Here is a 26172-nt window from a genome sequence, read left to right as displayed (position 1 = left end):
AATATTCTTTCCCACACCCTCACTTTCTTTCTCCTACTTTACTTTCTCTATCTATTCTTCTTTCAAACCCCACAACTGCTCACCGTTTCTCCTCTGCAGCTATTCCCTATCCTTCCTTCCCTTCATGCTCGTCTCCTCCTTCCTTCTGGATAGACTTATCTGAGATGGCCGCTGGCTCATCTGTGGCCCAATTAGGCATAAACAAACATTTGGACATCTCCCTCCTGAGCCCCTCCCCTGTTGCTCCATTCTTTTTCTTCCATTTTTCTCCTCACACAAGGACAACACAAGTGTTTCTTTCTCGAATTATAATCTGTGTTCTCCATGACCGTCCGAACGTGACAAAATGAGTGGTATAGAAATAAAATAGACAGTTTAAAGAGACAAATAAAAAGATGTGGAACAAGGGAAAACATGCAGTTTTACATAGGAAAGTTTTGGCAGAGAAGGAATAAAGTAGGAGTCAGAGGGTTTCAGGAGAGATATTTACCAGCAGGAATGTCTCAGGAGCAGATAGAAACTGATGCCTCATAAGGTGTTTTCTTCATTCTTTTTTTTATTTGTCGGGGGTGTTTTATATACTGCAGTTGCATAAACCATATACCACTTCTTTTGTTTTCAGTATAGCACTGTAACTAGTGTAGTTGTGTGCAAAAAGTTGTGCTAAAAGTTGTGAAAAAAGAAATTATAGAAATTCAGAGGAATAAGATATATCATTGAATGTTTTAATGTAATTTTCCAATGCTTTGGACCGGACAAATGAAAGTCAGTTCACCTCCACTGTTTTGGGTTGGAGCCAGAAATCTTAGAGACAAACTGGTAAATCACCCTTTTCCCTGGCTTGCGCTTCGACAATGAGGATATAGACACACACACACACACACACACACACACACACACACACACACACACACACACACACACACACACACACACACACACACACACACAAAGGGGTTGTGGGATATGTGGATGTAAAGAAGCTGCTCTGAATTCAAAGCATGGCCGAGCTAAGGCTGCACTCAGCTGGGTAGAGCAGGGTAAACAAAGGAAGATCACTAGACAACGCTTCTGAAGGATTGTGTGTGTGCATGTTCATGCTTAGATATCACCAGGACGTTGTTGGACAAACCTGCTGCGGTCTAACTTCACCTTGATCTAAGGAAAGACAAAACAGATTGGAGAGAAGGAGGTAGAGTAAGTCAGGGGAGTTAGTCGTTGGAATTTCTTCACTGCAATGTTTATGAATCATCTGAGAGCCATTTATAATGTCTAAATGCTGTGTTTTAGGTAGTTTCACAGCAGTGAACTGAGACTGAGATACTGAATCACTGTTTTTCTTTGTGCGTGTATGTACATCTGTCTGAGTGTATACCGATTTATCTTTACGGCTTCTACATGCATTTATATGTATGTTTAGATATATATAAGCTTGTGTGTGGGAGTATTATTTGTTTGTACGTATATTAAGGCACAAACACATACTCCCAACCCCTCTCTCCCAGAGAGGTGCTGCAAAGATGATTGTGTCACAGCAGGAAGAGGCTCTCTCTCAGCTCCATGTCTAATTAACTTTACGCCTCATTTTGTGTGTTTGTGTTGCACGCGTGTGTGGGCTCTGCCGCGCATTGTGGCTGTAGCTATGCCAGTGCTAAAAATGAGAGCAAATTATTTAAAATGAATGTGAAATATTTAATAGGAGACTGAAATATTGACCTGGTATTGCCGCAGAAGGTGGGAGGCAGAGGATTCAGCAAAAAAAGGAGTGATAGAGCTGTGACGGGTGTGTGAACCTCTGGGTTCAAAGAGAGAGAGAGAGAGAGAGAGAGAGAGAGAGAGAGATTTGGGGAGTTGGTTTCTTTGTGGGATGTTGATGTAAATCTCAAAGTGAAGTTGCAGAGAATCACTGATGAAAGCTGTTGTCACTGTGTGTGTGTGTGTGTGTGTGTGTGTGTGTGTGTGTGTGTGTGTGTGTGTGTGTGTGTGTGTGTGTGTGTGTGTGTGTGTGTGTCAGAATCAGAATCAGAAAGGGTTTTATCGCCAAGTACATTTTTTAACACATACAAGGAATTTGTTTTCGTGTTGTTGGTGCACGTCACACATTCTTTAGATTGAATATTAAACAATATAAGTATAGGTACAAACAATATAAGTATAAGTATATTTACACAGTATGTATTAAGTTAAAAAATAAAGAATAAATAAAGATATAAATAAAAAATAAAGAGCAAAGAGCATTACAGCAGAGAGAGAACAGTGGCATGAAGGTGGAGTGTCAGGGTGGTTTCCGGGCCTTGTTAATAAGGCTAGTGGCGGAGGGGAAAAAGCTGTTCATGTGACGTGAGGTTTTGGTCCTGATGGACCTCAGCCTCCTGCCAGAGGGGAGTGTCTCAAAGAGTTTGTGTCCGGGGTGGGAGTGGGTCGGCCACAATCTTTCAGCACGCTTCAGAGTCCTGGTGGCGTATAGGTCCTGGAGCGGCGGCAGATTACAGCCAATCACCTTCTCAGCTGACGGAATGACACGCTGCAGTCTGCCCTTGTCCTTGGCAGTGGCAGCAGCGTACCAGATGGTGATGGAGGATGTGAGGATGGACTCAATGATGGCTGTGTAGAACTGCACCATCATTATCTTTGGCAGGTTGAATTTCTTCAGCTGTCGCAGGAAGTACTTCCTCTGTTGTGCTTTCTTCACGAGGGAGCTGATGTTCAGCTCCCACTTGAGATCTTGGGAGATGGTAGTTCCCAGGAAGCGGAAAGACTCCACAGTGTCAATTGTGGAGCCACAGAGGGTGATGGGGGCAGGTGGGGCTGGGTTCTTCCTGAAGTCCACAACCACCTCCACTGTCTTTAGAGCGTTGAGCTCTAGATTGTTTTGCTTGCACCAGGTCACCAGGTGGTCAGCCTCCCACCTGTAGGCGGACTCGTCACCATCAGAGATGAGTCTGATCAGGGAGGTGTCGTCCGCAAACTTCAGAAGCTTGACAGACTGGTGACCGGAGGTGCAGTTGTTGGTGTACAGGGAGAAGAACAGGGGGGAATAAACACAGCCCTGGGGCGATCCGGTGCTGATGGTCTGTGAGTCGGAGACGTGTTTCCCCAGCTTCACATGCTGCTTCCTGTCAGACAGGAAGTCAGTGATCCACCTGCAGGTGGAGTCAGGCACGCCTAGCTGGGAGAGTTTCTCCTGGAGCAGAGCCGGGATGATGGTGTTAAAGGCAGAGCTGAAGTCCACAAACAGGATCCTGGCGTAGGTTCCTGTGGAGTCCAGGTGCCGGAGGATGTAGTGTAGGGCCAGGTTGACTGCATCGTCTACAGACCTATTGGCTCTGTAGGCAAACTGCAGGGGGTCCAGGAGGGGGTCTGTGATGTCTTTGAGGTGTGAAAGCACAAGGCACTCAAAGGACTTCATGCCCACAGAGGTCAGGGCGACGGGTCTGAAGTCATTAAGTCCTGTGGTCCTTGGCTTCTTGGGGACAGGGATTATGGTTGAGGTCTTGAAACAGGCTGGCACATGGCATGTCTCCAGTGAGGTGTTAAAAATGTCTGTGAACACTGGAGACAGCTGATCAGCGCAGTGCTTCAAGCTTGATGGGGAGACAGCATCCGGTCCAGCAGCTTTCCTGGGGTTCTGTCTCATAAAGAGTCTGTTGACGTCCCTCTCATGGATGGAGAGAGTCGTCACTGAGGTGGGTGGGGGGGTGGGGGAGGGGGGGACCTTTATGGAGGGCATTGGTGGGGGAGGTGGAGGTGAAGCACAGTGGCTGTAGCTGTAGGGAGGTGTCGTGGGGGATGGTGTCAGGACTGTCCTTTTGTCTTTCAAATCGACAGTGTGTGTGTGTGTGTGTGTGAGTGTGAGTGTGAGGGTGTGTATCGCTTTTATCTTGGGTATATCATATGTGTGTGCACCTTCTTTTAAACGATAATTCAGAATTATTGCAACCCTGACCGTTAAGGTTCATTTAAGGGCCGAGTATAGTGCAAAACACACGTGGGCATGCACACAGTTCTGTTACTACATAAGTTGGTTTACACATTTGTTGGCCCAATTAATATTTTCCATACATGAATGCCGCAAATGTCCGTGTGATGTAATTTTTGAGCTGTATGCAGACAGTCGGAAAATATAAATTGGACTTTAATTTTGCTTAATTTTGTTGGCGTGTGAACAAACGTGTGAACACATTTGTATATGCAGACACCCAATTTAATATAGCCTTGGGATATTGTCAGAGGCCCAGAAAATACTCTGGACCTGGGAATGTGGCAACATTGCTAAAATAAAGTCAGATGGGGAAAGAAACATGGGCAGTCAGACGCATTGTAAAAAACAAAAAAAGCTAAAAAAAGTTTGGCCAGATTATCTAAACCATTTATTTGGTGGTGAAAAATAAAAGTGAGTAGCTAGTATGGTAGGTCAATGTTGAACCAGAAAAGTGTGGGTTGTTGGCCTTTTGTTTCCTCTTCCAAAAAGGTTTGGCTAACCTCGGGGTCTGTGGTCATGTTTCTCAGATCTCAGCAAATAACTTTGAGTTCAATAATACTATCACCATTAGAACCATTGGCCAAACCTAAAAATAAAGGAATTATCGTTTAATACCTGACTGTGTATGTATGTCAAGACTGCACTATGTGAGCTTATTCAGGTCACAGCTAAACTGACAGGCATCAAGGAAAGATGTTCGAGGGGCGATGGCGTTAATGAGAAGAGAGTGTTAATGTGTTGCGTTAACGTGTTTGTGAATGTATGTGCGTTTGTGGGAGGTCTGTCGATAGAGGGCTCACACTGAGGAAGATTAAATCCTCTGTATTACTTACTGAGACACAGACACAGGCTTTATATTAACAACAACAAACTCGGTGGGGTTCAATCATTCTGTAGGGACTCCTGTTGTCACTGGTGTATTTACTCATTAATCACATCTGTCTGTCTGCAACACAATGGCGCAGTGGGTAATGCACACACATCTTGCCGACAGATACATAGTAAATACAGACAAACACATGATTACACACACAAATAGATACACATTAGAACACAAATACATATCTTCACTTCTACATTCATCTAGAAAGTAGTAGTCAAACACTTATACATATGTACAGACAAATACAAACAGATATATGCATTTATGCAGTACATACATACAAATGCACACACGCTTTAGAAGAAACACAGAAAAATTTATCTAAAAACACAAGATATAAGCACACATTGACAAACGCATTATTGTAATGTTTGAATACTCACAAACTCACACAGATGCCTTCAAATGCACGGCACTCCTCTTGCTCGAGTCGAGGGCTGGTGAATCAGTAAAAGTACGATTCAATTGCTCTTAAGTTTCTGTCGATGTTTGATTTCTCTGTGTTTTCTGCAGCTGGCGTCTGTTGCTGCGGCAGCTGTGCTGCAGGGTTACAGCTCTATGACACTGATGTCGTTTTGCCACGTCTCAGGAAAATAACACATTAAGACTCAGTCAGTCATAGCTGCGTGCGTTCTTGTCCACACACACTGCACAGTTTAGTGTTTACCAGCGCTTTATTATCATTGTTAATGTGTGTCTGAAAATAACCAAATGTGTTACTAAATTAATAATATAGAAATGCCGACAATATTTCCTTTATTTGTTAAAGGGATACCGTAGTTCAACAAGCTAAGATAACTGGCTGCTATCTGTACCGTCATATTTAATGTACAGACATGAGAGTGATATCTATCTTCTCATCTAACTCCCGACAAGAAAGCTGAAAGGTTAATTGCCCAGAATTTCAATAATATTCCTTTAATAAAAATATCAAAACATAAATTTTAGGAACCACCAGTGAGCTTGTTGACCTGTAAAATAGCTTCATCACCCTCCTTGCTAATCTTGTCCTTCACAATACCCACAATACATCATAGATGTTTCTGTCGCGGAATCCAAAGTGTTACTTACATGCTTGTTACTAAAGTGCTAAGCTCAGTGTTTCCTCTATGTTGATTTTGTAGTGGCGGCCCACCATGGCAAAATTTCTGCCACCACGGTATCAGAAATAGGGCTGTACAAAGAATTTAGTCACGGTTGCCTTTTAAATTATCCTGCCGACATAATGCACCCACATTGCAATTTAACAACAAGTAGAACTATTCAGAGGTTATTGGGTCCATCCAGTTTAACTCCACATACTGTTGTGTTGATGTAGTTTATTGTCAAAACGTTTGCTTTCTTCCCAGTTGACTATTAAACGAACAGCTCCACCAAAAACATCACCGCGGTGGGTCCGTTCTAAGTGTAGACCTGTTGTAGATGTTAAGTGCCCTATAGATCCTCAAAAAATACAGTTCAATCACAACTGAAAATATGCCTGATTGTGTGTGAATAGAAATGAATAAATATATGTGTTTGTGTTGCAGCGAAGTGTCAGTTCCGTTTCATACGTAAAACATTTGGCGGCTAAAAAAAATCCTAAAGTAAACACTGAAGCTATTAAGCCACATTATCTTTCCAGGTTAAAATGACTCTCCACCCACTATGTGCTGTTTCAGCACATAATGACATGATTGATGTGTGTGGACTTGAAGCAGTTGGCGTGGAGCTCCAGTCAGTTAGATGCTGTCAATCATGAAGAGGTCAGCTAAACAAAAAATTAATGGGCAAGTCTTTGTCTTTTAGGGTCTTCTGGTTGATTAGGTTAGTCTGTTGAGATTTGGAGAAAATCTGCTGACTAGGAAACAGGCCATGACTTACATGAAGTAATTCTTTGAAGTAAATGAATTGCTCCTTTAAACTGTTATGCTCATTAGGTTTTTTGTAATGCTTTGTGAATCTGCATTTGTCACAAAAGCTGTCAATGCTGTCACTATTGCAGGCTGCTGTGAATCCCGCTAAGTCCGAGCCCCCCACATAACAATTCCTCATTTAACCCCTGCAGCTATATCATCAAGTTGTCAAACAGATTTGGAGGAATTGCTTGCATATAAAAGCACAAAAACGTAATATTAAATAAGAAGCCGACTGGAGAGAAATCAGATGCTGTCTGGCCGTCAGCTGACGCTCGTGGAAAATACTAATCATGTATTTTGTTTGTGGCTGCGTTTGACAGCCTTTTCTGACAGGAATACAACTGTACAACAAGTATTGTGTCGATATAGTGAAAATCTACTAGATGGAGGAGGTTTAACATTAAAACAAGCTTAACAGTCATTACAGTGCTTATGTTTGGGAACCATAAAATGAACACTTATCCCTGTAAAATGATCCCGAATACCGTAATAGACTCAGCAGAGCTGCTCTCCACTGATAGTATAATCAAGCCTTTGAAAGCAGACTTTTTTTTGTATTTGCAAATTGAGGTAGAACTGTCAGAGAGCACAGGAATAATATGAGATGGGTTTATCTCCTTTCAGTGGATTTTTTGTTTTCTCTATAGGAATTATGTAGAGCCAGTGTTGCTGTTTGTTGTTTAGCTTGTCTACCAGCAACCATCCAGCCTGCCAGCCAGCGGTCTCTCAATGGAATGTTATGGAGAGTTACTGGAGCCAGGCCAGTCCCTCCACACTGCACCCACTGTCTCCTCATCTCACTGCACTGAGAGCTGCACAAGCTGAGGATAGCACAGCCAATAAGGAAGCCTCAAGCCTGAGAGTGTGTGCATGAATGTGTGTGTGTGAGAGAATGTGTGGGACTCCTGAAGTGTCTGCACTTGCTTAGTCTCACTTTGCCAGACCTTCCTCCACCACGGCGCTGTAGAGGAGGAGCTGGCTAGTCCACACTGCATTCCGGGATGGGAGATAAACATGCTCTGGTTTATTGGCATTTCTTTAAATCGATCACAATCGCCATGGGTCACATGCTTATTGCCTTAAAAAGTAGTTTAAGTGTTAAAATATTTTTGAATCCATAGTAGAGAATGTGAATTCCTGAATATTTATCGAGGACGGGCTGACCCTGTCTGAGCCTGCATTGGCAGAGTGCTATTTTATATGAAGAGAGGCTTTGAGTGCAGGTGAAAACGATGGCCTGCAGTTTGGGAGCACAGGTTACACTGTGACATGATCATTTTTATAATCCTTTTTTTCCCAAAACCACTTCTTGTGTTTGACCACTAGTGGAAAAATGCCATTTATTTTACAGCTACACAGCCATTCTACAGTTTATTCATGTCTATGGATGAGACCCATACGCTTTTAAGGTTCCTTATTTGTCATGTGCACAACAATAATGAAAAACTTAGGCCTCAGGCACCTCCAACAATGCTCATTAAATAACTAAAAACCGCCTTGCCTTCAGCAAGAAATATACACATACACCTTTATCCTCCTAATAGTATAACATACACAGAAATATGTTCAAACCAAAGCGTTCATTTCCAAAATGCTATGCAAATCTTCATCCAAAAACAACTGCCTGGTCATACATAAATCTAAAGTACAGTGAATCCAGGCTCTAAATGTGTTTCTCAAGCAAGTCTTAAAAACATGAATATTCCTTTTTATTTTTTTTTGTCTCTGCTTATTATTTATCCAAGTGAAGTAAACTTTTTTGAAAAAGTAGTACTATAATAAGTTGGTATGTGACAAAGTGCACTATAAAAATCCTTTCAGGAGGTAATCATTGCAATAGCAACCTATGTTGTTGCTGTTCTCAAAGGTCCTGAGGTGGAAGTGGGAGCATATGGTTGTGTTAGCACCAGGCTCAGCGTACGTCCAGGGAACTAACCTTTTGCTGTCCTTCAAGAGACAACATGCTCGTACATAATTTTAAAGGCAGAGTGATCGTGTTGCACCAGGGAGCTGGTTAACCTTCTGTTTCTCATGGACGAGCGATGTTGACAGTGTTTCTTGGGAAGAAAGTCCACCATAAAACTAAATAAACATTACCCGTGTTTATAGATGGTTCATCGGAGCTCTATTTAGGAGAGATTTTGCTCTCTATAAAGGGACATACAGAGAGGATTGGTGCTGGACCCTGGAGCAAAGGTTCAGTCAGCTGGCAGAAGGTGACCCTAACTTGAAAGTGATGTGACTGGAAATGGCATATGTCAACCACACATTATCTGTGTGGACAGATTAGGGACTGTATGACAACTATTGGGGGTAGGTGGAAGCAGAAAGGCTTCCACCTACCCTTAAGGCAGTGGTTCCCAACCTTTTTTGGCTTTTGACCCATTAAAATAATGCAATGTCTACATGAGACCAATGCATGAGTCTATGGATTATTATGACTAAGTCGGCCAAAAAGTAATGGGTAATTGTTCAGACCTAAAGAGGACAAATTTGAGTTTAAAAATCCATTAATTAACAAAAAAGCAAAGCTCAGAGAATCTTAAAATAAATCTGATTAAATCTGATTTTATTTTGCAGTCTTAATACCTAATACTGAACACTTATTTGTTCTTTTGCCAAGATTTAGATGAGAAAATCGTTGCCACACTGTCTGTGCGTTAAATTTCAAGCTGGAGCAAGGAGTTACCTGGGGTAAACAGCTCACCTGGCTCTGTCCAAAAGTAAATAAATCCACCTAGCAGCTACCTCACTAATTAACACGTTATATATTGTTTGTTTAAGCTGTACAAAAACTGAAGTGTTAAAACGACCAAAGCGATTTATGTTATGTGCAGGACTTTTTTTTTTTAATTGAATAATTTTTTAACCCTAGTAAAAACTAGTACTTGTGGTTTTACTCTTGGACGGAGCCAGGCTAGCTGTTTATCCTACTTCAACGCTTGATCCTAAGATAAACTAGCAATGTCTGACTCCAGCTTCAAATTTACTTTTACAGACATGAGTGGGGTATTGATCTTCTTCTCTAACTTTCAGAAAGCAATACGCATTTTTCCCAAAATGTCACACTATTCCTTTAAAATACCTTGTTCTCTCAGTGGAAGAAACACTTTGAGTTTCCTCAAAAAACTGTTACATGTATAACCTTTAAAAGTTACACAAGCACATAAACAGGAAAGACAATACATCTAACACACATTCACAGAGATTTGATGAGGAATTCCTCAGAAATGCCGACTGCAGGCAAATGCTCGACATTCCATAAATTGCTCCCATAGAAAGGTGTTTGCTTAGGTTTGTGTGCGGAGAGGCTGATGATATATGGTTGGGTCATCACAAAACAAGTGAGGTCACCTACTCGGACTGTGTGTCCAGCTCAATTGAGGTTGTGTGTGTGTGTGTGTGTGTGTGTGTGTGTGTGTGTGTATATATGTGTCAATATCCTCATTGTTAAAGCGCAAGCCAAAGAAAACTATGATTTAAAGTTCATCTCTGAGATTTCTGCCTCCAACCCAATACAGTGGAGGTGAACTAACTTTCATATGTGCGTGGGTGCTATGTGTCAGGTTGTTGTGTCAGGTTGTTGTGTGTCAGGTTGTTTGAGTTTCTCAGTGTGTTTTGTTGTGATCTAGATAAGCTGACAACTCCAATGTATACTTTTGGTAAATGGAATGCAACGTGATCTGGCAATGGGAGAAGCCAAGGTAACATTTTCATACATTGTGCTACATCGTGTGAGGAGCCGGCTGGAGTCGAGAAGATCTGGACTGTATCCAATCTGAAGAAGATTCCAGATCGGCCCATCTGAGCTTTCATTTTCTCAAAGGCAGAGCAGGATACCCAGGGCTTGGTTTACACCTATCGCCATTTCTAGCCACTGGTGGACCATAGGCAGGCTGGGGGAACTCATATTAATGTTAAAAAACCTCATAAAGTGACATTTTCATGCCATGGGACCTTTAACAACACCTGTAGCTGCCAGTAGTCCTAACAGGACGCTGATTGGTCCAAGCTACAGGTGGCTCGGACACAAATGCATTACTTGAAGCCTGACAAGATGGATTTTCATGTGATCTTGTGATCTGGCGACAAGTACTAAATCCTTTTTTTTTCAATTTATGTTTTGATTTGCTAGTGTCGTTCCAATATTGCTGTTTGGCTGATGTCCATTTTTACATGCTTTATGTGCTGCTAGTGGGAGTACTGATATTTCTTTATATACTAACTGCAAAAACAGTATACTATGACAATTCATATAAAGTACATACTGTTTATTATAAGTATGGAATTAGGACACATCAACGATCTAATAAATACAGGACTCATGGGGAAGATAGTCTGAGTCTTAAAAAGGAGAAAGTGTTGTCATAACACTGGCACTTTGAACGCTGGCCTTCATATAAATTTAATTTGTTTGTTTCTAAGGATTAAGAGCACAGCTTACAGAAGTTGGACATTTTTAGATCTATATTTTATGATGTTTCTGCTTCATTCTGCTTGTTGGAGAGTTTCTGGACCAGTAAGAGAGAGTGGAGCAGTGATATGTAGCTCTTAGTATTGCAACTAATACTTGTAATTAGTATTGCATTCTAATTACAAGGCAAGGCAGCTTTATTTGATTACAAAACAAACATGCATCAAGTGCATGAAAAATGTGAAAGAAATTATTTTCTGGCAACTGGAGTTATTGCCACTGTTGTTACAAAGAATTTGGACTTTATGCACGTACATAATAGAAAGGCATTTTCTTCTAAACTGTAACTCTGCAGTTTTGCAGTGCAACCACTTGTATTTGTGGCCTAAATAAACTCCCATAGGAGTGTCTTTGGGAAATATTGCTGCTGTCCTTAGAGCATGAAGAATTCATGTTTGAAATACAAACTGCTAGGAGCTGCAAGGCCTGCACCACAAAGAAAAATATAATCTGCCACACTAGAGAATAAAAAAAAAAAAATCCTTGGTTGCCTCACACTGACGTTCTTATGTAGATTACTTGAGTATTTTAGGGATTTAATCAGCGGCCAACAATCTCATTGTCTCATTTCTTTCCTTCACTGTAGCGTCTAGCTCACTAATCGGCTTGATATCAGCACACCCTGCATCTCTCACTACACCGGGACACAGGTAGCAACAAACAAGTGTGAGCTCGCTTGCGCATGCATGCACGCACACACACACACACACACACAGACACACACACACACACATGCAGATGCACCGATTTCCTTTGCCCACACATTTGCCTGTTCATGTGCGACTCCCCAGGGTGGTGTCAGGGCCCTGACTGATGAAAACACAGCAGCAATGGCGGTGTCAACGCCATAAAACAAAAGCTGTGTGTGTAGATGAGCTGCCAGCCGTACCTCCAGTGATGGATTTCACCGCGACCACATTTGCTGCTGAAAACAGACCATTTTGTCTCCCTACCGCTCTTTCTTCTTCCCTCCCTGCTCTCTTAATTCTTCCACTTCTGCCTTGTTTTCTCACTCCCTCTATCACAGAGCCTTTTATTTGTCTTTTGCATTTGCCAGTGTAATGTTGCAGAGCTGTGATTTTCCCCTGTATCACACTTTTGTTTACATTGCCTGTGCCCTTCAGCCATCTTCAGAGTTGAATGACTCATGTTTATGACCCTTACAAAGGAACACATCTGTTCTCTGCCCATGCCATACTGTCTTTTTCACTGTTGTTGGTCCTCTTTCCTCTCTGCTCCACTTGTCTGCACACGTCTGCAGCCAACCCGCATCAGTCTTTTGTCCATTCAATATCCATGACAGGTGAAAGGGTCACCGCAAGCTCCAATATCCTCTAAATCTTCTCTAAAATAAGGGCTGTGTGTATCTAGCGAATATCATCCACAGGTGAAAAGTGTCAGGCAGAAAATTGTCAGATTTGTGCTTTATTTCAACAGACATTTCTTTTGTGGCTGTAATATCCATTTTAGCTGGAGAAGGTAATTTAAAGTTTTCACCATCCTGGAATAGTTACAGATTGTGTTGTTATTTTCTGCTTTTATATTCAAACGTCATGCATTAGTCACACATATTGCTTAGTAATAACAGTCCACATTGACAGATCAGTGTTAAACCAGGCTTGATCATGACTCAGAGTTTTCCGATGGTTTTAGGTGCAAAATGCAGCTCAGTGAAATATGCAAAATCTCCTAAACCGTGTGACTATTAATAGAAGATTAAATATCACAAAGTCAGATTATGTTCACATTAGGGAGTCTCAGCCGAGAATCTTCCTCAACGATCTTTTGTAGCCCCACTCAAGAATGTGTATCAATTCCCTAACTACAATCTGGGTTAATATGCAATTACAGTGCATATGTTTCATTTTGGTGTTTTGCAAGCAGACAATCACGGAGGATAAATATGAAAGAGACGCGTCGTGAGGTTTCCATCCAACCCTTCACATGTATACAAACCTATACCATTCTTCCTTTAATATCTTAACAGTCATACAGAGTACATAACAGGGCGAAAAACGACGAAAGAAACGAATGAACGAGATTAAACATGATTGCCGGATGCTTTAACCTTAAAGGTACAAGGACAGTTTAGTAGTTACAAGTGTTTGATGAGCAGATTGATACCACTCTCATGTCTGCAAAATAAATATAAAGCTACATCCAGCTGCCAGTTAGCTTAGGTTAGCATGAAGACTGGAAACAGGGGAAACAGCTATCTGGTTTTGTTGTTTTGCAGAGGGTTATGTGAAGGACTATTTCTTGGAATTCCGCCCATAACCCACACTCTTTGTGCTAAGGTAAGCTAACCAGCTGCTGGCTGTAGCTTCTCATTTATCCTGCAGACGTGAAAGTGGTATCATTCTGCTCATCTAACTCAGCAAGTAAGCATTTTTCCAAACATTTTGACCTATTTCTTTAAAAAGATTTTTACACATTGTCAACATTGACATATTAACACCTTGTAAAATGTATATGTGAATATGTTAGCTTATTTACACATCCACCTGCTAATAGAATAATCAGGTGGATGTGTCTTAAAAGTTTAATATTCACTCTCCTTTTAGCTTCACCAACTCCTGAGAAAATTATCTGGCTCTTTAGCTGCCAAATGCTCCACTATGTTGCCCATTTGGTGGCCCAGTTTTCTTTACTGAAAACAGTTGCCTGCTGTGTCTGGAAATAATGCGGATACGAGCAGTGAGTGAACTAAAACAGTAAAGTTGCGGCCTACTGTATGAAATCTAAACAATGAGCTGAAAGATGCTCTAACGCTCCATAGAGCAAACTGGAGAGTTGGATCATGACACGTGATTTATTCTTAATATGAAAATATTGATTAGAGCAGCTTGAAACATGTTTTTTACAGTGTAACAGCAATAGATTTCAGTACTCAAATAATCATATCACTTTATGTAATTTATAGTTTGCTGGAAAGGTCCCAAACAAAACACATTGCCTTCTGTCAAAAACCAAAACTTCTTTGCGGGACACCTACCAGTGACATTCAATCATAAGTTTAGTCAAGCCAGTTGGAAGACTCAACCCCACTCATTTGACCATGAAAGTTTATGATAAATGGGCACACTTTATGAATAGCGGCTCTATTTAGAGATGGCTCCATAAAACAAGCAGCCGTCAACTGTTTTATGTTTCGTCATAAAACCTAAGGTCAGTGCCATTTGAAGTCCCAAAATGAGATTCATTCTCTATTTTTGCAGGGTGGCAGTTAATCTCTTGTGACATAATGTTCATTAAGGTAGAAAATAAGCAGGACTAGTGTTCAACCTGAGTCTGGAAACTTTAGTGGTTAAGTTAGTTGTGTTAACATTACGTATGTACTTTAGGGCAGAGAACATACAGTCTCATGGCCTTTATGTTAACGGAAGAGCTATTTGGGGCTTTGTGAGGACATGAAAGGAGGGTTTTATACATATGACTGATGGCCATACTAATGATCCTACAGTCTCTGCAAACTCTCGCTCTCTGACTTTCCCTCTCATTTGACTTCAGAAGGAGCCGCCACATGATAGCCATACCTATTGTAGCACCACCTGTGTATGGGCGTTTCAATCACCGCTATTAGTACAGCTGCTTGTCTATATGTGGCAGTATTTGTTCAGAGCTAAAATAGCTTTATAACTTGTGTGTTTGACTCTGTGCTCTCCAAATCAGCCCCATTGTCACCAATGCAATGTCTGTTGTTGTCTGTTTGGCTTAAAGGCCCATAGGTGGTCCAGCAATGACAGTGGTGCAGTTGATTGGATTTGCGTGTGTACGTCCGTGTGTGCGAGCGTGCGTGCGTGTCTCTGAGTGTGTGAGTTTGTTGACTATCCGGTGAGCTGCCAGTTGGCTTGCCTCATCACGGGGACCAAAATCTGGCAATTGTCTGGCAGCCAGGAAAAAAACAAAACTTTTTTTGGCACTTATCTGTGGATAAACATTTAAAGGTACATAGAACACACATGTCCCTCCTCATACGTGTACATACCCATGTGTGGGCTCAAAAATGCAGCATTCCCCTACCACCCGTACGAATTCCCAACACATTTTATTTTCAGCATGCAGCAGAGAAATTCATAAGGGAAAGAAAACTGTCATTGATGTGTAAATTCGCTATAAATAATTCCTCTCCCATCTCACCCAAAAGACCATCTTGGCGCATGTGTGCTGCTCCTGCTTTCAGCTTACGTGTGTCTCTCTTTCCCTCCCTCCCGTATCCATCCCTCCCAGCATCATTACTTATGAAGCAAAGTAATGAAAGACTCATTTTCAGTGTTTTCTGAGCCCCCCCCCCCCCAAGTCATCCGTGCTCCCTCCCTTATCCTGCAATGGGCATAATGGATAAAGTATCCAGCCGTAATGGAAAATGAAAGCAGGGTTGTGGCCTATACGCACTCGCCCATTGTGAAAATCAGGAGAATCAGAAGAGTCCTTGCCTTGCTCGGCTCTATATTTATAGGCAGAAAACCTGATTTCAGATCAGTCACGCTAGACTTGCACAAGACACCTACTGCACGCCAGGGGAGGCAAGCAGGCTGACAGTCAGCCATTTCTAGTTATTTCTTTCTTTCTTTCTTTCTTTCTTTCTTTCTTTCTTTCTTTCTTTCTTTCTTTCTTTCTTTCTGTCCTCTCTTGCAAAGAGTGCATGCTGGGTTTTATATTCTGTCTCTATATATCCTTGCGTTCTCTCTCTGTTTCTGTGTCCTTATTTACCCCTTACTCTTTTGATATTCCTCATCAAAGACAAGGAGAGAGTACACTTTCTTAACACTGCAAAAGTCTTATCAATTCATTTTGTCACCGTCTAACAATTTTATTTTCTTGAGAAAAAAAAAACTGCCAGCGTGATGAGATCATTTCAACCTGAAGCTTTTGTAGAAAGAGTCATTCATTGATCATAGCACAGTAATTTCCCTTATTCTGTCTTCTTTTACGATACTGACGCTCACATCAAAACAGATTGCTTCATGTACAGCATTCACAAAGGCCTTCTCAGGTGCTGACAACAGCAGGACTCATACGACAAAAAAAACTAAAATAACTAAGCAACAGTTGTTGTTTTTTACCACTTTTAAATCTCTCCGTTAAAAGCTACAGCCAGTAGCCTGTGATCTTAGCTTAGCATAAAGAGTAGACAGCTAGCCTGGCTCTGTCCTGTCCACCTGCCAACGATTATGCATGACTGGCTTTAAGAAATTTGCAATTAATCAAATGACCAAAAATCCGGTGACATGCAGTGAGACTGTGGCTTTTGGGGCCTCAGGGATCTGGGCCCCTGAGGCAGAACCCACTTTGCATGAATGCTAATCCAGACTGTTTTTTTGCAAGCCCAGCTCTGTTGAATGTCCTCTGTCCCCCCCTCCCTTTTCCAAGTTCTCTCAGCAGCTATGTTGAGATCTCTTTTACCATCTCTATCCTCCATACAGAGGCCACTGACTTCATGGTCGTGTTCCTGTGCTGCTGTGCTTTTAGCCAAATGGACAGACAGCTGTGCTCCCATTTCTATATATAACTAACAACCCCACATGATGAAGACTGTCACACCCTCTCTCTAGCTACTACATGTAGCTGACCACTGTGTTAATGCCCAAGGAGTACTGTATGAGTTTGTATGTGCTCATATAATTTAATCTGCAGTATTTTTTTTACTCTCTTTTTAGAGGCTTTTTGCTAAAACCTGCACTTTTTTCCGCTTTTAGCCAAACATGAAAAATGTGGTTTTATGTAAAAACATTTTTAAAAAAAAGATACACTGAATAGATTCAGTGAAAAGCACTTTGATAATACTAGCTGGAACTACTTAAAATACGGTATTTATGTAGCTTTAATCTGAATAAAGCCACGATTTTGTTATTACATGGATGCAGGACACATAAAAATCCTTTTGAGTCTCTAAAATTTCAGCAGATTGTCCACTTTATTTTCAAGGAGGAATAGCAGAAAATGGAGACCTATTTATCTCTTCTCTGAAACATTTATATCATCCTTGAATTCAGAGTCGTTTACAGGAAAATTAAGAAACACACAATATGAATCTTGATATGGCACCTAAACTCTAATTGACCTCATTGTGTTGGATACAAATCCACCTTTCATAAATTTTTTATTTTTACATGCACGTTTGTTTGGCTGCATCTCTGTATGTGTGTGTATTTGTGTGTGTGTGTGTGTGTGTGTGTGTGTGTGTGTGTGTGTGTTTTTGCGGGAGCTGGATTGAGGTATAAGTAACAGCGTTAAGGGATCAGCTGGCGGTGGGGTCGTATCTGTTCAGATTAGAGAGCTTAGTCCTCCCGCCTGTGTAATTAACAAGAGACAGAGGGGAAAGAAACAGATTAAGACAAAGAGGCAGAGAGGAGAGTAAGTACGCATGGAGAGTGGTATTAAAAGAAACCGGCGCGCACACACAGGAACACACTCAGCAGAGGAGGGATTGTGTGTAATGACAGGGTACCCGGTGGTCAGTGTATTTGTGTACATGATGAGTGTGTGTGCAGCAGAGCACTGAGTCCAGAACCAACAACAGATTGGATATAAAAGGCTTGGACTGGATATGTGGTTTGTCTAGCAGAGTTCAGGACCTCTGTAATGTCAACAGTGATAATAACTGCAGGATGGCAGGAATGCAGCCACAAAAATCTGCATGTACGCAAACACACTTTTGAAACATTTGCAATAACGATTTTAGATAACAGGACCAATTGATTTTGTAATAGTGTTTTCCAATCTTTTGGCCTTTGTACCCTAAAAACAAAGCAATGTAAAATAGCAACCAAAAAAAATTAACTGAATTTCGACGATACCAAAACTGTACTTTTCAAAAAATATATCTTAATTTTAGAAATATACATATTTTTCTACAAATTCATTTAGCATAAAAATATGCCAAATATGTGTCAACACACAAACGTATCATGTCATAATGAGAAAGGTAACTTGCTTTTATGAGATTAATTGATTTTATGTAAAAGATTTTGTAACGATAGAATACATAAACAAAATAAAGTCGTGATATAATAAGGTTTCTTGTTAAAACAGAATAACTTGGAAAGTTTATTTGTAGAGCACCATTTAAAGGAAAGGCAATTCAAAGTGCTTTACAGAAGACAGAAAAGGTATTAAAGAAACAAGATATAAATAGATATAAATAGATATAAAAGAAAAATGAGTAAATATAAAAAGACACATAAATAGGAGTAAAATAAAATCCCAAATTGAATTTATTAAAAGGCAGTGGCAAACAGAAAAGCCTTGATTGAGAAAATATGGCATTTTAGGCCTTGATGTATCAAAAAGAAATGTTTTTTTTTATCTGTGAAAAGAAAACCAGTGCATTGTGACAAAAGATGAGCCTGAACTCTGGTAGCAGGTGTGCATTGGATGATTCTGGTTCTGTATGCTGTGAAGGGTGTTAATGCAATTAGTGTTAATTTAAAAAGGTGTAAACTTGAAATGAGGCCTGTGTATGACACCGTTAACTGGAGAGAGGTTGCTGCATTAACATAATCTTGTCTGCTTGTTAAAAGTCATATTCCATGTGCAAATTGCAGGTTCTTTGCTAATGAATAGTGTATGTTTTCTCTTATTAATTAACAATTATATTTTAAATTGTCTTTAGGGAACAGGGTTAAAAAAACAAAACAAAAAAACACTTCATGATCAGGATGTCAAAGCAGATTATAAAAGAAAAATATGTACAGATTTATTATGTTAACCAAAGAGTTTAATTGTCACTCCTGAGGATACGATGACTCAATGTCACAAAGGTGAAACAACTGCATGCAAATGCAAAGGGAGAAAAAAATCACTCCTTTTTAGCCCAGCACTCGAGCCCTTAACAGTAATGACTCTTGGTAACTGAGGAATACAAAGCTGCGTGGCAGAAAATCCATCAGTGAGTCTGCTGCGAGATAGCAAAGAGACACAGAGGAATGGTGGCTTTTGATACTGCGTGGCCGACTGCACAGAAGGCATCAGACGTTAGCCCCCATGTCTGGGGATGACTAATAACACTCCTGTGGAGCCCAGGTGTGTGTATGGGTCAAACATGGCTGTATGGCGCGAGGGACAGCCACAACAACCAGAGATCAGGAGGTAAAGTGGTCGTCTACCAATCAGAAGGTCGGTGGTTCGATCCCTGGCCCTGCAGTCCCATGTCGAAGTGTCCTTGGGCAAGACACTGAACCTCAAATGCTCCCGTCAGGGTGTAAATGTGTGTGAATGTTTATAACCTTGCATGTCAGCCTCGGCCATACCATATGAATGGTACGTGTATTATGTTAAACCGCTTTGAGTCATCGTTAAGACAAGAAACGCGCTATATAAATGGCGTCCATTTGCAGAGGGGTCTGAGACACTCACAACTGAATGAAATTTGGGGATTGTCACACTACCAGAATGCTGACAAAAATACGACTAAGTTTCAGTCCCTGAACTTTTAACGTCTACTTGTCATTACCTTCATCATATTACCAACACATCTTACTTGGATCTCCATTAGGAACACAAAAAAAAGAGGCAACCTTCTGATAAAGAAGATGACATTATGTAGATAAACAATGACATATCACATATGTAAGCCTCATTCAACAAGTGGGCAGAGCACCAAGGCTCTGGTGGCATGGACAAGGTTTACAATTTGAAACCATTTTAATTACACTGCAGTACGATCCAACTGAAATGTCTATTCATGTTACTTTTCCTGACTTGATCTTTCAAATCTTTGCTGGATCTCCAAGCAGAAAAGCTCCGGGATTCAATTCAGTGTGTGTAATTTCATGCTGGCTCCTGTGAATACCCACTGCAGCACTGTCTATTTTGATCCTTATGAGTTTAACTTTTAATATTTGTGTGAGCACTGTCATGCATCTATACCCTTTTCAGACATTTCATAATTTGCAAAAGAACTTTTTTGTGATAGTCACACTGGATCGCCATCAAGGTGCTGAAAGATGAGGAAGAGGAAACAGGAAGGAAAAGAGTGAGAGAACGGAAGATGAATAAGATTCAGTGATTGTAGGAAATGGCTTATCTGTCCATCTGCTATTAGACAGTCGATGAAGCTGGGACGTAACGTTGTGTGCGTGCGTGCGTGTGTGTGTGTGTGTGTGTGTGTGTGTGTGTGGGGGGGGGGGCAGTTCTTAGTTCTAACAGTACAACAGCTGCAGAATAGGATTTAGCATCTGGATACACCTTATCTTTCTCATGTTGACTTGTCACACACACACACACACACACACACACACACACACACACACACACACATACATGTACATGCAAACACCGGTCCATTTCTTTCTTGACATGGAGATTACTGAAATTAAGACAGAAGGGATGGTGAGGGGGAGGAAAAGTAAAGATTATGGGCACTCTTGCTTCCGTGTGACATCAACAGGACATCATTCACACTCGTCTCTCTCTCTCTGTTTAATGTAAGTGGATACTAGAAGAGCTCATTCCTCTGCATACTGAAACCTGAACTGTCTGTTTAGCCTCCTGCCTTTCACTCCGTCTCTCTTTTCTACGTCTCTGCATCTTTTTTTTCCCTTTCCATGCCCTGTAATCTTTACAATTTGGTGTTCACATTTTGGCTCATTCTTTAAATTGGGTTTCATGGTGCTATATTGTCCAAATAATGCTTCACTTACAATAAAATACATCACTAATATGTTTCCTCTGCTTCTGCTTCTGTCTGATGGCATGTTTAGCGTCTGTTGTAGCCAAGCGCCTGACCCATTGCCTGCAGACAGAGCTGTGGTTTTGCGACTTTCTCTCCTCCAACCCTCCCTTCCTCCTGAGTCCCAGAGGTTGCAGCAGCTGGCTGCATACATATTTCTCTCCCTCCGTCTTTAGCATTTTTTCTGTCCTTTGTCTCCCAAATACAGGCCTTTTATTTTATTATCCATATTATGTGCATAATGTGGCCTCATATCACACACTATATGTAGTGTCATATTACTAACTCATTGTAAGTTGCTCTGGATAATAGCATCAGCCAAATACCAGTAATGTTACCCCAGGTTCTGTGCTTGGTCCTGGGTGGAGGAGACAGGAAGCTAGCATGTAGGAATGGAGAACTGGAGAAATGGAGAATAAGGGAACTTTGGTGAGGTGGTAGGGAAACTGGTATTGGAAGGGTGATGCAGTCACCAGAGCAGGAGTAGCAGAATTCTGGAAATGCTAAAGATTTTTAAGGTTTTTTTAGTAGAGAAGTGGCTGGAAATGTGGGGAAAGAGGAGGGGTAATGGCAGCGTTACCTGGCCAGAATCAAACTGAGTTTGAGATATGCATCTTAAATACTAGTCCAGGCTGAAAATGAAACAATATTATTGTCTAGTACATGATACACAGTGCATTTTAATTTCATTGTACAGTGGCAGTGATTAGCCGTGTACTGTATGGATGTGTGTGTGCTGAAATTACAGTCGCTTCTGCCACTCAGGTCTCGTTGTGCTCGATGAGGTGTACATGAGTAGGAAAAGTATTGACAGTGTCCTGTTAGCGCTGTGGCAGATAATCCATAACCTTGGTCAACCACACACTTGTGTTCACGAACAGGGACACACATGCATACACACACATACTGGAGCACACACACTCTATTAACACCTGACCTTTACAGGAAGCAGAGTGGAGATCAACTGACCAGAAGCTGCTGTCAATCAAGAAGCATCCACCCTCCCTCCTCCCTCCTGCTTCCCCTCCATCCCTCACCTCTCCGCTTTTTTTTTACTTTCAATATTCGTTGAATGGTCAGTAGTTTAGTATAGAGGAATGAGTGTACATTTGAAGGCAGAAAGGAAAGCGGAAACCACTGAGTGAGTGGCATTTTTTGTTTATAGTAGAAATAAATAAGAATCACACATACAGACAAAATGGAGGGTGAGAAAAAAATGTAACGGAGAAACAAGTCAGTCAGGGAGGGTGAAGCTGATGGGTTTATGAGTGAAAAGAAGGGCTCTGGAGATGATAGGGTCGAGGAGAAGCAGATTTGCTTATCAGACAGTACCAAACACACGTAACAACAGTCAGTGACTCCGAATGGTGCAATTTTAGTAAACTCAGCTTCGATGATAGTGGTATCACACTGAGCCCAATGCCTTGACATGAGTGTGTGTGTGTGTGTGTGTGTGTGTGTGTGTGTGTGTGTGTGTGTGTGTGTGTGTGTGTGTGTGTGTGTGTGTGTCACACAGGGTGGGTGTAAGAAACTCGGTGTCTCTATTTATCTCATGCATGAGACTGTGGCTATCAGAGACAGCAATACGAAAAAGTATAGCCATGAAATCTGTGTTTGTGTGTGTGTGTGTGTGTGTGTGTGTGTGTGTGTGTGTGTGTGTGTCCCAACTACACAATCAACTTATCTTACATAGATTGGCTCCATATTGTATGTTTAATATGTAACTATATCTGTCCTCCTTGGGGACACACACACACACACACACACACACACACACACAGACAGAGCAGTGCTGACTTCTACAGATATAAGTGTGTGCACAATCAGTCTTTTAACAAACAACACAAACAATGTGCAATCAAGAGAATACAAATGAGATTAAAATGTATTCAGACAATACATAGTGTCAAAACATTAGGTACACAATGTTTCTCCAGATTGTACACATGCCCAAACATAACTACATAATGCTGAAACAATTAGTCGACTAAAACAATAGTTTAAAAATAGTCTTTTTCACACAAAATCGCCAAATATATGCTAGTTCCATCCTCTTAAACTTGCCTTAGAGGCAATAGAAACTAGCTTTAAACACATCTTTGATATGGTACTCATGTCATCATGTGTTTATTTACACATATAGCAGACACATAGTAGAACATTAGCATTCATCAGGAGTCGTGTTTGGTGCTGAGCAGATACATTCTCCTGCTTTTTATATAATGGTATTATTGGATATTAGACTAATGGTCGAACAACCAATTTAAAGATGTCGCTTTGGTCTCTTGGAAATTGTGATGGGGATTTTCAGTATTTTCTACAGATCTACAGATTAATCAATAGGGAACATAACCGTTAGTTGCACAGTATACAGTATATTGCATTCTTAGTTGCATGCTTGCACCATAAATCCACTGTGTTCATTCAAATATGGACTTTGACACAACAATAATTTACTAGTATATCTGTTTTGTAATGTAATCCACATCCACACACATAAGATCTGAGCACATTCACAATGAGGGCTTCCAGATAACAATCATGCTAACTGCCATCCAGTGCACACAGTATTCATTTAAATCCTCCCTTGATTATTCTGTAGGTGCAGGTCCATGCGTGTACATTACAGTATTATACTACAGTATGCATGCTTTTCCACATTAACATGCAGGGAGTCTAGTGTGCTACATTCCTTGCCATGCACAATATGAAATGACATGCATGCAATCACATACACATGAATACACAGTGAGTCATTTTTTTTGTATTCATTTTTTTTTAAATCTATGATAAGCCTGAAGAGGCATTTACAGGGTCGGTTCATTTAAAGATAATGTCTTCAGAATTAGTTCTAACCTCAAAGATATATATTTTACGATCATATAGTGCCAACAAAACAAGGACATTTTCACATTTTAAAGGGTGGAACATGTACATTCTTGGCTTTTTCCAAAACAGTTGATTTCAGCATCTAATGTGGGAAAACCAATCCTCTAACACACATATACACAGGCACACATTTACACTTGGTCATTTGGCATAGTGTTGTAATCCAGGGTCTATCCATATGCATACACTAACCAACTTTTTATGTTTTCCTGTGGAATCTTTATGACACACAACAGCAACAAACACATGTTCACTCAAAGGCAAGAAGAAAAGGACAGCGAGAGAGGGAGGCAGAGTAAAGGAGATACACAGCAGGCCTGGTTGTTTGTTGTTGGAACAAAGTGCTATTAAATGATTTACTTGTTCCCTGCATTTAAGTCCATTCCTTAAAGAACAGCAGCCAGCAGACTAGCCGGCTAGACAGACCAAAGTTGTGCACAATGCACATGAAGTAGTATATGTATGCGCACCTCACATACATACACTACCTTATGCACAAGCTGACTCCTAGTTACGCATTGTCAAACTCACACAAACAGCAGGAACACAGAGAAATGGGTCAGACTTACCAGCTCAGTCTCACTGCACTTGCAAGATACAAGAGGCCCCTCTGTCTCACATAAGATACTATACATGCAAACACACAAACATTTACAGTAATGCACATACTGTGTGTGTATGTAAGGAAATATTAATGTATTTTTACTCCAACAAAATATATTTACTCTAGGAGATTAAACCTATTTACTTTTAAATGCAACACACACTCTCAGTTAAAACATTTATTTATTCCCTTGGTCCAAATACACAGAGGAGTTGTACATCCTTACAGATGCAATCTACAAGTTAATTTACTCATGCATAACTAAATTAATGTGTTTACCTAAATCTCAAGCTCAGAACAAGATTTGGACACATAATCCCTTAGAAATACATTGTGTAAATCTCTTTAACCGTCTTGACTGTTATTCTGGTATTCATTTCAAATATACATCACTGCCCAAGGCTAGAGGATTTATGCTGCTGCAGATGCACACAGATCCATCACACGCCCACACACACATGTATATGTACAGCAGTGGTGATAGCAAAGCTCTATCAACAGGTGGAGGAATATCCGAGCAAAACCGTAGGGAACGCCAAACAAGGCTTCCTTTCAGTAAACTGTGTATGTATGTGTTTTTGTCCGTTTGGTGTGTTTTGACACATTCATATCGAATACACACTCATACAGTGACATCCATTCAGATCTTGATGTCCAGGACTGAGTGTAGCAGTGTTAATTGATGCCAACATCAGCAATGAAATCTCCAATTTTCTCATCCAGGGAGCAAAGTGAGGCCTGCACCTCGTCACTCACGGAGGGTAAATGACTAAGCGAGTGAGAAGATTAATGGCAGACATATTTTATACTAACATCCCTTCTGCAAATAAACAAGCAGAGAGCTGGATTCAGAAGGAAGGGAGGGCTAAGAAAGAAGACAAGGAGGAAGCGGGATAAGAGCAGCAGCTAAAGGAGGGGGTGTCGTGAAGTAATGAGACGATGAGGAGCAGAGTGAACTCTCCCATTAAAGCCATGTTTGTTTTCCCATCTGTTTACTCCACTGTGCAGTTCTTTACCATGAGACGTTACACCACCCGTACTTTTCTGTTCCACTCAGCAGATGAAGGCATGCATTGATGCAGAGGTTTCCATTTGGCTTCTTTTTCATTGCGCAAATATGAAATATGAGTATGAAGTGGTGGAGCTCACCCGGGTAACGTATGGCAGCAGTCAGTGGGAGTAGTGGCACCAGTTCAAACCTTCTTGTCTACAACACAAATCAATAGAGAACAGAGATTAGCGCATATTTACTTATGAGCTCAGTGATGGATATATTTTCCAACATACAGTAGCTATCTGTACTGGTGCCAACATGTCAGCAGAGGGTGGAAAAAAAGTTGGGAGATTTATTACTGTACATAATCTGAGCCATTATGGATAAATATCAGAAATTGAAAGCCACAAAAGTCCTGGTTTATTTTATGTGTGACAGATGTGTTAAATATCATATATCAAAAGAGGCATGTGTCACCACACTGGCAGGCCATTTATTAGATTTATTTGCTATCATTTAGTTATTTCACTTTGTTTGTTTAGATCCCCATTAGCTACTGCATTGTAACGGTAGGTAGTCTTCCTGGGCTTTCATATTTTTTGACAATACTTCAATACACATCCATAACATTTATACTCACAATAAGAGTCAATACATAACACAACCACTCAGACACACAACAACCAACACCAACTCAAAGCCTGTCTAATACACATAATAGCCTTATTTAATATTTTCATCTCTTACATAATTGACACTTCAGCAACTCACCACT

At 40.8% G+C, this 26172-nt stretch overlaps 1 protein-coding gene across 2 annotated transcripts in view; it reads left to right on the top strand.

Moving 5' to 3' along the window:
- ext1c (exostoses (multiple) 1c) overlaps window positions 1-26172 on the top strand; it is a 76168-nt gene that overhangs the window by 34962 nt on the left and 15034 nt on the right. The gene's annotated exons all lie outside the window — the stretch shown is intronic.

The sequence above is a fragment of the Sander vitreus genome, chromosome 14 (assembly GCF_031162955.1).
Source record: "Sander vitreus isolate 19-12246 chromosome 14, sanVit1, whole genome shotgun sequence".
Classification (NCBI taxonomy): Eukaryota; Metazoa; Chordata; class Actinopteri; order Perciformes; family Percidae; genus Sander; species Sander vitreus.
This window is presented reverse-complemented; position numbering and strand designations above follow the sequence as displayed.